We start from the raw sequence: 13,401 nt of genomic DNA on the forward strand, positions 1-13,401 counted from the left end.
TTAAAACACATTAAAACAAAACATCTTTAAAAACATTTCTTAAAAAAAGTTTTCAAAACATCATCTAAGATTAAAAACATTTTTAAAAGGTTTAAGAACATATTAAAAAGAAATTCCAACACAGAAGTAGACCGGGATAGATGTCAACCTAAAAGGCTTGTTGAAAGAGGAAGGCCTTCAATAGGCACCAAAAAGATAACAGAGATGGTGCCTGTCTAATATTTAAGGGGAAGGAATTCCACAGGGTTGGTGCTGCCCCACCAAAGGTCCATTTCCTGTGTTGTGCAGAACGGACCTCCTGATAAGATGGTATCTGCAGGAGGCCCTCACCTGCAGATAGCAGTGATCGACTGGGTATATAAGGGATAAGACGGTCTTTCAGGTATCCTGGTCCCAAGATGTATAGGGCTTTGTGCACCAAAACTAGAACCTTGAACTTGACCCGGTAGCAAATGGGCAGCCAGTGCAATTCTTTCAGCAGTGGAGTGACATGTTGATGATACCCTGCCCCAGTGAGCAGACTCACCGCCACATTTTGCACCAGCTGCAACTTCTAGACCAACCTCAAGGGCAGCGCCACATAGAGCACATTACAGTAATCCAGCCTAGAGGTTACCAGTGCATGGACAACAGTGGTCAGACTATCCTAGTCCAGAAATGGCCGCAGCTGTCTTACCAGCCAAAGTTGGCAAAAGGCACTCGTAGCCACTGAGGTCACCTGGGCCTCTAGTGACAAAGATGGATCCAGGAGCACCCCCAGACTACAAACCTGCTCTTTCAGAGTGAGTACAACCCCATCCAAAGCAGGCAACCCACCAATCATCTGAACTCGGGAACCACCAAGCCACAGCACCTCCATAATGCTGTTTCCTCCCCAAGAAGATGTAGTGAATCAACACTAGTGGATCCAAGTTAGTGAGGATCCACAATAAGAAATACATAAGATCTTATTTGACAGGAAAGGTATACAGAATGTCACAATAAGCTATATAACCTAAGCTATATATAAGCTATTAGCAGGCAACCTAAGACTGAGATGGACCATGTGTGATAAAAAAGGCCAGTTTTACTTACCCAGTAAACCCATAGTGCAGACAGACAGCAGATAAGTCTATAGCAGGGGTAGCCAACATGGTACCACCACCACCCGCCAGCTGCTGCTGGACTACAGCTCCCAAATTCCCTGACCATTTGACTTGTTGGATGGGTTGATGGGGGTTGTAGTCCAACAATATTTGGAGGTCACCACATGGCTATACCTGGTCTATAGACAAAGACTTTCAGAGATAAGTCATGGTCAGATTTCATGTAAGAGTATTTTTGGTTTTTTTAAATATTATTTTATCTGCTTTTTAACGCTTTGTTGGCAGGGTGTAAACTTGTTTTTTGTGTGTGTGACATTACTTATTGGTATGAAGTACCACCACCTCATGCGTTTACTGCTTGTGGCAACCATTTTGTGCTGGCACCCCAGAACTTCAAGATATTGAGTAATAACAGCTTTTTTTTACAAAAAAAAAAAAGCACTGGGCATAAATATATTTTTTAAGATAAAAAAACAATGCTTGTCAGAGCATACATAAAAAGGCATACAAATATGTAGATGTTCATTGTAGTCACCTATTGGTACCTACCTTGTAGCGCTCCATGTGCTAGAGGTTTGTTTCATGGTAGCCTAAAGCAGATTCTTTTGCAAAGCAGCACTTGCCATGTGGAAGACCTCCACTGAGGTCAGACAGGTACTGACACTGGGTATTGTCAAGAGTGCTTGGTTTGAAAGGTTAAAAACTAAAATGGTTTTTTCTAAGGCAAGGAATTGTGGGGGGGGGACATTTTGCCTAAAATGGGGCTTCTGAGAAGGCCATGAGATTGCAGTTCTCACAGCTGAACCTAGTTAATTAAGCTATAAGCAAGAACACCTGCTTATCAGTTCTGGGAAGGTTTGTGAGTGTGTGACCATTAGGCATGAAAGTTCCAGGTTTCATCATCAGAAGGTTTCATCATCAGAAAGCACCCGTTTGGCTAATTAATTGCTGGCTGTTGCTAGGCATTTTCCCATAATAATAGGTTCCAGACCTTAGCCTTTGTCCCTCAATGTTCTTGATATTGAGGTTCCATGGTTCATCTGCTATCAAGACTATGCATCTCTGGGGAGATGTGGAACCATGAGGTAGTTTGCTGTTTAACTATATTGTAAGTATAGATTAGGCTAGACAGTTTTGATATTTTTCTCTGTGACTATAACTCTCTGTATTTTACATGGGCCTCAGAGGTGTGGGTTTTAAGGAATTATTTTGCTGCTACACTTTTGCACTTATATTTTATTTAATAAAACTACTTCTTATTTACCAGTGTGTGTTCACTGCAGGGGAGATTTGGCTCTGAGCCCAGCACCTTGGCCATTTAGCCACAGACTACCGGATATTTTGGTATTTTGCCTAAAGGCTCCAGGATAAGGTATATCTTTGTCTCTTGTCTTTGGAATCCTTGGCAGGTCTATTTCTGGTACTTTGGATTTCCCCTTGGCCCAGAGTAGGTGACCAACTTTAAGGGGTGGTGGCACCCTACCTTGTAGGGTTGGTGTTGGTTTACTCAGCCCTGGTAAGGAAGGCATGGGTTGTGCCTAGCCAGGATCAATTGTCCTGGGTTTGGGTTAATGACAGGTATATTTCATTAGATGCAAACATTTTCCTATTTCTTCAGGCTGTTTCTGAGAATGAGGTTCTTCATGGACAGCTTTTGATGTTTTTCTGAGAATTGTGTTTTCTGTTTTTATTTGGTGTTTCTATTATTGTATATTGCTATGGCATTATATTCATGTTTAGAAGATTATAAAGGTTTTGAATAAATAAATGATAATAATTGTGGACTTACCTTCTTGGCTTATTGTACAGTCTGAAAGCATCCCTTACCATACACATCATAAGCTTCCTTTCATGGGAGTAATGTCCCCTGAAATAATGTAGCTTACTTTTAATTAGGCTTTTCAAGATCAGCATACCATCATGCCAAAGGGTCAGGAACAACTCATGGGGTACCAGTGAAAAGGAGGAATTGGTTTTGCCTATTTCTAGAAAAAATAAGGTTATATATGACTACTTCATGAGATCCAGAATTTATTTAAACAAACAGCATTTTCCAAACAATGGTCTAATGCGAGATCTCTTCCAGCCTTACCTGGAGATGCGAGGGATTGAACCTGGGACCTTTTGCATGCAAGGCAGATGCTCTATTAATGAGTAGCAGTCCTTCCCCTCAATAAATATACAGGATTTCTTCCAAGAGTATGAGTCAAAGATTAGAGAAACAGCCTCAGTAATACTGTTTAAGATTTATAATTCCTTTCTACTAAAGTCTCGGAACCTGTAGTCCTACTGACATATTTTGTATATACATAAAATGACAGCGTAAGAGGGTGCCTCTTTGTATTAAAAAAGAGTCAGTTACCTGCACTACCTTACAAGAACAGAAGTGGACAGAGGAAGTCTAGATGACACAGCTATGTTGCCAACAATCAGATAGCATATGAAAGTGGCTTGAGGAATCTATTTTACCAGTGAAATCTGGTTGATTAAACTGAATTGTTTTCTTTTTTCTTTTTTTAAAAAAAGAAAAGTTAGTGATAGGCTGATTTAAAATCATTTTTAAAAATTCCTTGCTTTTTAAAAATAAAATGATGGCATTATTATTTCAAATAAATTACTTTGCATATGAATAAGACAGAGCTGTGGTGGAAGAGAAGAAATTACTATTGAATAGTTTGGGACACAGAGAACCTCTTTATACAGAAATCAAGTCAGCCGGTTACAACAGATGTTCACATAAGAAACTAAGGAGTCCTGATGAACTTCCCAGAACACCTATTGTCAATCTGCTTGCACAGATCTGAACCAAGTTTCAACTACTTATGAGAAGAGCCATTTTTGCAGATGGGGGGAAAATCATCTTTCTCAGAGCAGTGCCAGCTTTTAACAAGTATTGCAACTATTTGCCAGAAATAGTGAGATACTGCCTAGGAAGACTGAATTATACCACAATGGCTCCAGTTAACTGATGAAGGCCAAGGTTACAAAGACAAAAGAAACAGGAAGCCATTTCCAGTTAATTCCAAAAAACTTCCAGAAGCTATATTATTTTCAAACTTATCACAAAAGTACATCTTGTTGTACACCGCCCTGAGAGCTTGTCGCTAAAGGGCGGTCTAAAAGTGCAATAAATAAATAAATAAATAAAAAAGATGACTGGTTTGCAGATAGGCCTTCCAAATATGACTGGTTAATCACTGTTGCTGGTGAGTGGTGTAAGTGAAATGGCTTGAGTGGCAGTGTTCTTTCCTAGTTAAAAGGTAAAGGTGTCCCCGTACTTGTAGTGTGAGTTGTTTCCAACTCTTAGGGTGATGTCTTGTGACGTTTACTGGCAGACCATATATATGGGGTGGGATTGCCAGTTTCATCCCTAGCCTTTCTTTACCCCCCAGCATATGCTGGGTACTCATTTTACCGACCACGGATGGATGGAAGGCTGAGTGGACCTCGACCCCTTTTACTGGAGATTTGACTTCCTCCTTTCGTTGGAATTGAACTCCGGCCGTGAGCAGAGCTTCGGCTGCGTTACCGCCGCTTACCACTCTGCGCCACAGAGGATCTTTCTTTCCTAGTTAAGAAAGTATAAACAAGGAATTAGGCCAGTAAAATTTAGTATTCATACTGGCCTTTGCAGACACTTGGAGTTAACAACAACCCACCCCACCCTACCCTCCAATTTTGTTTGGCAAGTGGAAGAGATCTCTGGAAATCTCACAAGCTGCACTGATGAGAATATGTTTTGTAAACTATCTTAATAAAAGTAGTATAATTAGTCTAACAATATGACCCATGTTCATCTGGGTTAATTGCCACTTGTCCTCACCAGCCTCTTGCATTATTAAAAGTCCACAATATGTTCAGAAAGAGGACCTGCTCCAGAATTTCAAGGCACCCTCAGTGGGGCCCCTTTACTAGGAAGAGAGAGCATATGCAAACTATAACACCCGAGTGAGAATGGTGGCATTGTTAGGGCAGTGGGCCTGCTGTCAGCGTTGGGTCCAGCTAATGGATACCCACTGGAGCCAGTCCTGTTTAGGGACATACATCTGCTCTTCATGCATTGGTTGCAATCTTATGCATGCTTACTCAGTAGAAAGTCCCATTGAAAAACTCTTAATTTTCACATCTACAAAGACTTGTGTGTGTGTGTATATATATATATATATATATATATATATATATATATAGCGGACGATGGCCAATACAAAATCATCATACAGTTAAAACCATTTTTAAAACAAATTAAAACCAGTGTCAATACTCTTTATATGGACTTTTGATTTAGCAGTGTTCTACGAATTATAATTGCTGTGGCACAGAACTAAGCAACAATGTATGTAATCTGAGGGTGGCTATCTTGCAGTAAATGTCTTGTATAGTATAACGAGTCATGGCCAGGTATCGACTGAATGATAGGAGTAATGCTGCAAGTGTGGATATCTTGGTAGAAAGTACAGTATAAAAGGACATGGGATATTGTCTCAGTTTCTCCAGTTCCTCATGGGCACAGCCTATCTGAGCACGGGACCCCACGAAACCTACCCTCAAGTAAAGCTGATGGCATCATGTTGAATCTCGCCATGGTAAAAGCTCTTCTATATCTGGCAATAAGGAGGTTACTAAGGTATTGAGCAGGGGCAAAGCCCCTGGAAAAGGTGATGGTATCGAGCTTGCTAGATGACACAGATAGTTGGGTATGCAGTTCTATGTCCATTATGCGTTGGGACATAGCTGACCTTGCTTTAACATATCCTAAGTTGTAAATGTTGGCAGGCGAAAAGCCGAGAGATTACACTTTCTTAATCACCGACTTGTGCCAGGACAATTGAAAGGTGTCAGAGAGTACTAAGGGAACCAAGCCTATGGGTGAGAATTGGAGTTTTAGCCACCACGTTATTTTAAGTTTCCAAATTCGAGCTTCGATGGAAGGGAGACTGGCTTTCATTCTTACTATTGCATTTGAGACACATGATGGGATCCCAAAAACAGCCCTCAGGAATTTTGTCTGTATAGGTTTGAAAGGGACTGATTTTGAAAAAGTTAATATCTGTGTGCCATACATCAATTGGGAAATAACCTTCGCCACAAACACTTGGATGATAGAAGAGATGTGTTGTCTACCCTTAGTATGAAAGAGAGCTTTGGAAGTACTCCGTGCGATCAAGATGGTATTCTTGATATGGAAATGCCATGAACCTGAAGCGTGGAAAGTCACCCCCCGGTATCGGAAGGATGAAACCTGTTCGATTTTCAATCCGTTCAATTGCCAGTTGTGTCTCACCTTACTTTTAGTAAACACCAGTACTTTTGTTTTAGTATGGCTAATAATTAGGTGGTCTTTGACACAATGATCTGCCAATGCACACAACAGGCGTCGTAATCCACTGCAAGTTAGTGATAGCAGAATTGCATCATCAGCATAAAGTAATGTTGATATCATTCTATTAGCTAGAGTCGGTGGTTGTGATGCAGTCTGCGCCAAGGAATCGACCATGGAGTTTACATAAAAGTTAAATAAAGAGGGGCCTAAAACACATCCCTGTTTGACTCCCTCGTAGGTGGGAATTGGTTTAGTCAAATGTCCTATGTTATCGCATCTGACCTGTAGTCTGGTATTTTCATGGAGTAAACGTATCAACATTAAAAGTCGTCTATGTTGGTTATCTCAAACTTTTCCCATAGTTTATTCCTGGGTATAAGATCAAAAGCATGTTTGAAATCTATAAAAGCCACATATAGGGCACTCCCCTTTTTAGTTGAATATTTCTCCACCAGGTGTTGTATAACAAATAGGTGGTCAATTGTGTAGCATTCTCCTCTGAACCCCACTTGTTCATCTGCCAATATGTTCTCCTGGGCCAACCAAGTCTGTAATTTATCCAGAAGATGTAAGGCATATAGTTTGCTGATTGTATTCAGCAGGCTGATTGGCCTGTAGTTAGCTGGGTCAGATCGGGATCCTCTTTTATAGATTGGGATTACAGTAGCTAGCCCCCAATCTTCTGGAATCTTGGCCGTATGATCAATTGCCGTGAAAAGAGTGGCTAAAACTGGGGCCCACCATTCAGTGTGTCACTTAAATGTTTCTGGCGGGATATTGTCCGGACCAGGGGCCTTGCCTTCTTTCAATCTTGCTATTAAAGAGGTTACTTCTTTAGGAGAGACAGGGGGCCAAACCGGTAAATCATTCAAATAATTCCGAGAGAAGGGCTCACATTCCTGCACTCTTATATGAATGTTACGGAAATAGGACTCCCAAGTTTGTATGGGAATGTGGTATACTGGACTCCAAGATTGGTTGGGCCAACCTCTATTAACAAGTCACCAAAAGGTGGACATATCTATGGTTTTTGAAGCCAGTATTAATGTTTTCCACTGGTTTATTTGGGCTAAGTTCTTTTTGCTTTTAATCAGCGTTTTGTATTTGTTCTTCATGGCCATATATTCCTGAGGGATTACAGTGAGCTCTAATTTTCTGTATCTTTTGTATTCTTCCACTAGGAGAGTACTCATATCATGGCACTCTTGGTCAAACCAGGAGTTAGTATGGGATCTTGAGAAGCCGGATTTGCTTGCTAAGTTAGATTTAAAATTAAAACTCTTTTGTAGTTCTATGGACAATTTGTGGTAAAGTGCGAATATATTTATTACTTGAGTTTCTGCTGTAATAGTTTGTCGAAGGTTAATAATTTTCTCTGAATATAGAATTCCTTTAACTTTTGACTCCAAGTTGAGTGACCATTTGGCCCGGACAGATTTATTTGATGGAGAAATGTCTGGGCCTGGGTGCCATTCCGCCTTGGGGCACTGGTTACTGCAGAGAAATGTACAATTACTGGGAGATGGTCGCTCTCTGTGTGATTAGCAACCTGGCAGCTAACCACCGAGTTTAAGGAGTCAGATGATATTATCATGAAATCTATTGCTGAGGTGCCAGAACCCGAAAGAAAAGTGTACTCGCCGCTCCAATCGCCCTCTATTGATCCATTCAAAATGGTCAAGTCGAAGCTATGGAGCAAACATAGTAAGCAATAGCCAGCAAAATTGCAGCCTGAATCCTTTGACTGTCTTTCCGGCAACCTGGCGGCCTTATCTGTCGGTGGCGAGATTTCATGGTAATAATCATATAAAGCTTTATCATTTCTTCCAAGTCTGGCATTAAGGTCTCCTGCTAGTATCAATATCGCATCAGGGAATTTTGTCATCAGTTGGGAAATAAAAAGCTCTAGTTTGTGAATATTGGTTTTCACCCTGTCTTTTTTCTGTTGAGAAGGAAAGTAGATATTTATGAGAACATAGCGTGCTTGGTTTAATACTAACAGTAATACCATGGCTAGTTCAGGAAGACAGTTTACGAAATTAACTGAGGCACGTAGAGCAGTAGAAACTAGCACTGATAGACCGCCCTTAGGCCTACCACCCTTAATACTTGGGGAACCCTCCAGTGAATAAGATGAAAAGCCTTTCAACTCCACAGGAGCTGTTGACCAATTCTCCTACAGTAGAATAATATCATGAGTAACTATATAGTCCATAAATGTGGGATCGTAACTCTTGCTCCTCCAGCCTGCAATATTCCACGATATGAGTGTAAGTTTGTGTTTAAGAGGAGTCTTATTCTGTCAAAATGCAGTTAAATGTGATTGAGCAGCTAACTGCCTCTTGGGCAGAGGATTTGAATCCTCAAGAGTAGCTATTGGACTATGGTCTGCCGGAAGATGAACTATCGCCTCACAGGTATGTGCCGGTCTACTAACATTGGAGGTTGTTACCTTAGGGGGATGTGGTCTCTCCTGGATTAATCGTTTGGGTGGGGAGCCCTCTTCATCCTTCTCCAAGAATCTCACATCCGTCCAAGATGGAATGGAGTATGTATTCAAGACAATCTTCTGGCGAGATTCATGCATGGGTATGCTGTTTGTTCGTTTGACCTCTGCGGAATGATGCTGGCAAGGAGTAATTTTGTCCCCTGCGGGGGTATTGATTAGTGATTCCTGTTCAGCTTGTAAGTGTCCAAGCTCCCTCGGGTCAATATGTATTCCAGTGTTGGTCTGAGAGAATGGTTCAGGTTGTAGCATCCTAGCCTGAAGATATTTGGATAGTCTCTGCAAACGCAGGATAATATTCTGTTGTGCCGAATTTGAAAGAGCGCTGAATGCAGTGAGGAGGCTCTCCTCTTCTTCAGTGAAGAAACTATGTGGTTCTTCATTGGAACAAACAATAAAGCTCTTCTCCTGGTTTACCAAAGTTGGAATATTGGTTAATTGGGGAGTATACTCTGTGGCGGTAAAGAAGCATCAGAAGTAGGTAATGGCTTCATTACTGCAATTTGTAATATAGTTGTTAAGTCCTTGTTTAAAATTTTTGTCCTAAATTTGACTGTATTATTAGATTTTGATGGCTGTGCCAAGCCCGAGGTCGATGTTATCCGGGATAAAGGTCAAGGATCAGCTGTGTTCATAAAATATCTTTGAATCACAATTCCCAACCTGTATAGGCCCTGTCCATTTATACGAAAAAAAATGTACAATTTCCGAGCAGTTCGCGAGTGTGGTAAATTGTCTGTGGGACAGTTAAGTAAAACTAATTTTTGAGGGATAAGTTTCAAATTCCAGAAGTTTTCCTTTTTTTGGCTTCTGGGTCCGATTGGAGACTTGAATTGATCCTGGATGCTGCTCTTGTGACGCCGTAGAATAGAGCTGGGGTGGATTGACAGTCACCGATGAAGCCACTGGAAAGGTGCTCTTAGACTTGCATTTAGGCTTTCTCAAACTGGTTTCCTATTCAAGGGGACTGTTGTCTTGATTCTTCCTGGTTTCTGTTATGGACTCTAATATTTTGAAGATCTTGGTATAGTTCGTTTTCTTGCCCTTGTTGGGCTTAAAGATCTTAATGTTCTTACTCTTTTTCCCGTCTGTAGTCTTTTTAGTTCTACAATTGCCCTTCTGAGCTTTTAGGCAACACAAGGTGCCAGTGGGTTGACTGCATGGGTTTGCTTTGATCTCATGTTGAACGCCCATTTTCTTAAATTCTTCAGCCAAGGTTGTCAATAATTTATTAGTCTCAGTTAAAAAGTTTTTAATGCAGGTAATCTCTCTTGATATCACATGAAGTCGAGAGTCTAATGAGTTCTGTTCCAGAGGCTGTAGGATATCACTTTTACTAACCTTGCCCGAGGAGGTTTCTAAAATTTTAAAAAATGAGTGAATACATTTGGGAGAACTGCGCTGCACCTCCTTTGTCACATTTCCGGTAAGTAGAGGCTTTTCTGTCGATTTATCTGTCATTTTAAACATCTGTTGATTGGTCAAATTTTCCGCTTGCTCTAGTTCTAAGGCAAGATTGTTCAGGGGGAGGACTTCCTCTCCCAGTTGAAGAGCTCTCTTCATGTCCAGGGACCAGTCCAGAATCATATCATTTAGATACTCATCACTTGTATTACCATCCATCTCTTTTATAATCCCTTCCTCATTAATTCTTTTCTTCTCCTCCTCCTTCCCCTCCTTCTTCCCCTTCAGGTTAGATGGAAAAAAGTGAGTGATTTTAGATTGCTTTGCCCTATTGGGGGGTAAAAAGAATTCTCCTTCAAGGGGGATTCCTTGCTCTCTATACGCCTTTCTGGTGCAACCATTTTGCAGTTTCTTTTCCTTTAAGATTTGCCACTGGGAGGAATGAGATCAGTATCATGGTCTACTCAGAAGGAGGGAACGCTCAGTGACTCATCATCTTTTCACAATATCTTTTTGAGACTCTGTTTCTTAAGTTCTTAATTCCAATGCTTGGCGTAGATTAAAGGGAATCAACGTTTTAAGAGGCAGTCGTAGGAGGAAGATAAAAAGGTTTCTTACCTCCCTTTGCGAGTCTTATCAGAAGTTTATCAGTCTCATAGATTTATCGGTCTCAAAACAGCACGAAAGGACTAAAAACAAACAATGTAGCACAGGAAGACCTTTGGAGCTCTTGTGGAATGTTTGAAGTAGTTTGGAAGGCTGCGAACGTAGTTACTTTATTAGAAGTGCCGAGGGATGAAAGAGACATCTTTCCCCTCAGGCAGCCATCTTCCCCATTCGACTCATTGTAGAATAATCTTAGAGTAGCTTGATACTTTATGCAGCGATCATGTTGTTGAATGTGGGCCCCTTCCATATTAAAAAAAAGCACTATAAAACAATGCAAAGATCAAGTGCATGTTTACACAGAAGTAAATACCTCTGCATTAAGTCCCACTAGAATTGGGCAATGTAGAGGTAGATTAAAATTTTGTTTCACTTTATTCCACAAATGCCTCAATGGGAAATACATTAAACTGTTTTGAGTAAGAAATGTCCCAAATAAAGAAACATTTGTTTATAGCTTCATTTGGGTGAACCTCGGGGCAACAAATGTTTCCCAAAACTGCTGCAGTGGGGAATATAACAAACTGCTTTACCAAAGAAGCAGAACAGAATCCCGTTTACCTAAGAACCCTGTTCTTTGAAAGAATTTCTCTTATTCCAGAGCTCAGCTGTAAGAACTAAGAACCAATATGCTAAACATCATCAATGAACACAGACTTGCATTGTGTCCTGTGCATGGGGCAAGACAGAGGAAGCAAATGAAAGGATACATCTTCTAAAATGTGCACCCACATATTCTGAAGCAGGGGTGGGGCACCTCAAGCATGGAGAACAAATGTAGTCCTCCAGGCCTCTCTGTCTGGACATTGTAACTCTCCCCAGGTGACTCCTCCTCTCCCCAGGCCACATTCTGCAACATCCTCCCCTGGCTCTGTTTGACACCCTGACTGTTTTGCCTGGCTGGAATGTGTCCTTGAACTCTGATAATGCCTCTTGCTCCTCTGGTTGGAGGACAGAGAGGGGTGTCTGTGTCAAAGCTAGTCTACTGTTGAAAGGCAACATTTGCAATCTCTGCCCACTTTTACCTCTAACTCTGTCCACCACTGACATGTGCCCCCTGGAAGCATGCCTAGAAGCAAATGTGGTCCTCGGGCTGAAAAAAAACCCAGTTATCTACTCCTGCTCTACAGCATGGGATAGGGAACTTGTGATTTTCCAGATGTTGTTGGACTAACCCCCATCATATCTGAGCATTGGCCATGGTGGCTGGAGTTGATGGGATTTGGAGACCAACAACATCTGGAGGCCCAAAGGTTCCTCACCACTATTCTAAGGTCAGAGGTCTTAGCATACCTGCCTTCTGAGGTTAGGCAGTGGGCTATGAGAAAGATGATCTTCTTGGTGGTGGCATCCTGTTAGCAGACTCTTCTTTCCCAAAAGATCTTTAAAAGTCCCTCTGCTGTTTTAGCAGGAGCCTAGGGTGTTTTTTCTCTTAGGCAAAATCTGATATCAGTAATTTGATCCCTTTAAATTTATATCCCATCCTATCCTCACTCCCCCTCCAAAAAAAAAACAACATCAAGGAGGCAAGGTTTTGATTTTGCTAACAATAACTTGCTCTTATGTTGTTGTTCCCCCTTAATTGGCTGTTTGTGCTAGGGATTATGTTTTGTACTGTGTATATTTCTGAATTGCTTTGAAACTGTTCTGAAAGTTGTGTGATTAGCGCAGTATGATTAACAAGTGCACTCTGCAACAAAATGTTTTTTGTGGAATGATCCTGTTCAGCATTCCAACCCACCCACCACACCCTCTTCCAGGATACTCCATTTCATTCTCTTCCCCCCCCCAGTTTTCTATGTCCTCACTACCACCAACAGTCAGTCAATATTATGTGGTCACTGAGCATGCATAGTTCTTATGGGCTTTGGGGGGTGCCCATTCATCCCCCCCAAGACTCTTGTACTTCTGAAAATCCGGGATTTTCTCCAAACCTTCTAATACTTTGCTCTTGTGTCTTGATGCTATCATTTTAGCTACATAAGGACAGCACTCAGAGAATGAGTTTGCTATTACTAAATAGCAAGGATGGGTCACCATATAGTGCCCTCCAAATGTTATCACTATTGTCAATATAAGGAATGTTAAGAGTTGTAGTTCATCAACATGTGGTTAGCCACCCTGAGTATACAGGATATTTAAAAAGGTCTTTACCCATTACAGTAAAAGTCCCTTGTATAGACTGAAAAGTCATAAGAAATAAAAACAATACTTATAATAATCTATTATTTGTTCAGTTCAAAAGGGGTGTTTGAATTTTTTTCAGTTCGCCTAGTCCTTACAAAAGTTTAAACTTGCATATATAGTTAGTTATATATATTTGTAAATTCTCAATCTGCCTTCGTGAGTTGGGTAAGAGTGGAGCGAATAGGTATCTAGTTACATATACTTCATCCCCTTTCCTATCACTCTATGCAATC

This window comes from Rhineura floridana, chromosome 1 (assembly GCF_030035675.1).
Source record: "Rhineura floridana isolate rRhiFlo1 chromosome 1, rRhiFlo1.hap2, whole genome shotgun sequence".
Lineage (NCBI taxonomy): Eukaryota > Metazoa > Chordata > Lepidosauria > Squamata > Rhineuridae > Rhineura > Rhineura floridana.